The sequence below is a fragment of the Pectinophora gossypiella genome, unplaced genomic scaffold (genome assembly GCF_024362695.1).
Source record: "Pectinophora gossypiella unplaced genomic scaffold, ilPecGoss1.1 Pgos_33, whole genome shotgun sequence".
Taxonomy (NCBI): domain Eukaryota; kingdom Metazoa; phylum Arthropoda; class Insecta; order Lepidoptera; family Gelechiidae; genus Pectinophora; species Pectinophora gossypiella.
In genome coordinates this window covers 330,822-333,894 of record NW_026063243.1, presented here as the reverse complement: position 1 = coordinate 333,894, position 3,073 = coordinate 330,822, and the positions used below count along the sequence as shown (strand labels likewise).

Sequence of the window (3,073 nt, the reverse complement as noted above, 5' to 3'; positions counted from 1 at the left end):
AGGCGAGGCTTACCTTCTAAGATTTTCTGCGATAACGCAAAAACCTTTAAGGGTGCTCAAAACCAATTAAAAGAATTGTATGACTTGCAGTCATCAAGATCTCATAGAGACTCGGTTTATAACCTTTGTAAAAGTAACTGCATAAAATTTATGTTTATACCCAGCTACTCCCCTGAGTTTGGGGGCCTTTGGGAAGCCGGGGTCAAGAGCATAAAATACCACCTCAAGCGTGTTATTGGAAACCTATGTTTAACGTATGAGGAGTTTAACACTGTAATAGTACAGATTGAGGGTGTTCTGAATTCTCGACCTCTGCTTTCCAACCCCAGTGAAGGTGGTTATTTGACCCCAGGGCATTTTTTAATTGGTACGGCTTTGTCTAGTTACCCCGAGGTGGACTTATTGGAAATTCCAATAAACCGTTTAAAATTTTGGAAAGTTGTTTCTAAAATTAAACAAGATTTTTGGCGTGCTTGGTCATCTGATTATCTTACTCAACTACAGAGCCGTCCCAAATGGAAACATAGCTCTCCTAATTTGAAAATAGGTGACCTTGTACTTGTTAAAAACTTAAACACCCCACCTTTAGAATGGCCTATGGCCAGAATTGTTAAGGTTTTCCCAGGGAAAGATGATAATGTAAGAGTGGCTGAGGTCAAATTTAATAATAAAATATATTTAAGGTCTATAGCTAAGTTATGTCCTCTTCCTATAGAGTGATGATTGTACTCTAAGAAACCAATATTCACCTGTGGACAGTGGCTGCTCAGTTTATTGACTGGCAGCTGATCCCAAGACATTGTCGTAGGGCTGGCCACAGGCGAATGTCGGCATTAATTTTATCATTATTAACAATGATAACTATTCACATAGGTGGATAAGTAGAGTCAGTAAAGATAGCAACTTTGTTTGTTTTTTAACTACTGATTAGTAAATTTACTTTGCACCTTTAACTGTAATTTAGCTTCATAATCTGGGCTTCTGTGTTTAAAGATTAATTTGCTTCTCTGTTAACTTGCCTGCCCAACTATGTTCAATACATGAACATAAATATTGAAAGTGTATAACAACTTTTTATTTTTATAGTTTTAAAATGGTAACTTTAGTATTTTTGTAATGTGGCAACATTGCCATTTGTCTTTTCTCTCTTCTTGACAATGTCTTGCGAGCGGCCGGACGATGTCCGATCTTAAATTGATATTTCTTCAATAGTGAAATCCATATTTCCAAGTTACTTTGTTTTATTTACAAACAAGACGTAATAACCGAATGCCCTAAACAGGTCGCGAATATATTTAATAACTATTACGTCTCAATCGGTGAATCATCAACCACACAACAGGTAAGCACGATCGTCCCCTACTCGTCCACCGGCGACGGTTGCGCGGGCGCGGGCGGCCTCGATCAGGGGGGCTACCGGCTAAGACGAAGCCGATTCAGATTGGAGCAAATCGAACATCGATTTGATTCTGTCGTACCGCGTAAGCAGCCAAGATGGCGATCCCCGATTCGTGACGTCACATGAAGTTCGGCAAGCCGATTGAACGAATGATTTCAGTACTTTTGACACTAAATCGCTACCGCGTAAAAAATCGAAGTTCGGCGCCTGAAGCCGATTCCCATTGGAAGTGTCAGTTGAAGCCGGGCACTTTTCAGTAACCGTGATCAATTTTAATTTCTTATTTTCACTGTTTTTCAACAATATTAGGAGCTATTTACGGTGGGCGACAAATTTTAGGAACATCTTAATCAATATAAAATTGATATCGGCGTGGATTTTCGTGTTTAAATACCTAAATACAGTGTCATGGAGATAGTCGTTTTATGGGCTGCTGCGGAAGAAAATGTCTTCAGAATCTTGAGCAAATCGATTGCAGGATACTTCGAGAGAAAAGCCAGTATATACTTCTCACAGGTACATCTATTTATAACATTATTTCTAACAAGTGGCTCAATGTTTACAGAGGAAAAGTTGCTGAACTTACTAGAAGCGATTTTTGATAATTTCATACTTATCTATTTTGTTTTGTTTCAGAGAGTAGCTACATTAATAATTTTAGATTATCAAAAGATGCATTTCGGACTTTGTATCATGACTTAGGACCATATCTGGAGGTCCAATGCTCTACAACTTTGCAATCGACTTTAAGGTAGGTGGTTACTATATTATGTTATATTTTACCTTATATTTTGATAATTAAAGTTATACTACAACATTACATGAATCCAATATAATATCTGTATGTTATATATTATTACAGTGACAAATGCCCTCAATCAGCCTGCAATCGTGAGATAATATATCAAGTTTCCTCGGACAAAAACTGAGCATGTAGAAGTCTCCAGAGGTTTTAATGACAAATTTGGATTTCTTGGAGTACTTGGATGCATCCACGGCACACACATTGCCATTACCATTTTTTTTTTTTTTTTTTATGACGTGACTTATTGTAGATTTGCCGCAGATGGCATTAACTACTTGGCCGGACAAATGGGGAGCGCTGAAGGCTCTCACCCGGTACAACATTTAAGACAACAGGCCTGAGGGTGCCCAGTTGGGCGCGAACCTCGGCTCAGGGCGTCGTCTGAGAGGAAAAAATATTTGAAAGAATTAATCGACCCTAGTGGGTCGATAGCGATAAGCGCTGAATGAGGGAAATCGTCGACCACGCCGGCGGGGTCGGTATCGGGGTCCTGAAGTGTTTGGTGTCGCGAGCTGATTGGCTGCCTCTATGGCTAGGGTAATCGGGTCGTCGGGATCGTATATTACGTCCTTCGGACGCCGATACTTTTCAGGCCATTACCATTCACAAGTATTACCATTCATTGCATGTTATGTTGGTAAGAATCATGCCTTTAACTAGCTACATTTGTTTTGATTCTTATGATTGAGTCGCTAAAAATATTTTAATTTTCAGGTTTGTGATGGAGATATGTGCATTACATTTGTGATGCATCCAATGGGAGTGTTAGTGCTAGACTGCTAGCCAAGATAACCATATTTGGAACAACAGCACTTTGAGAAGGGAAAAGGAAAATCTCCTTAATTTAAATATGTTTAAGTTCATTAAGT

At 39.0% G+C, this 3,073-nt stretch overlaps 1 long non-coding RNA gene across 1 annotated transcript; it reads left to right on the top strand.

Moving 5' to 3' along the window:
- The first annotated feature begins 1,405 nt into the window (after positions 1–1,405).
- LOC126380998 (uncharacterized) lies at positions 1,406–2,408 on the top strand. The gene is made up of 3 exons (XR_007568625.1): positions 1,406–1,915; positions 2,036–2,150; positions 2,262–2,408. It is a non-coding gene; the product is annotated as an uncharacterized LOC126380998 (long non-coding RNA).
- The last annotated feature ends 665 nt before the right edge of the window (positions 2,409–3,073 follow it).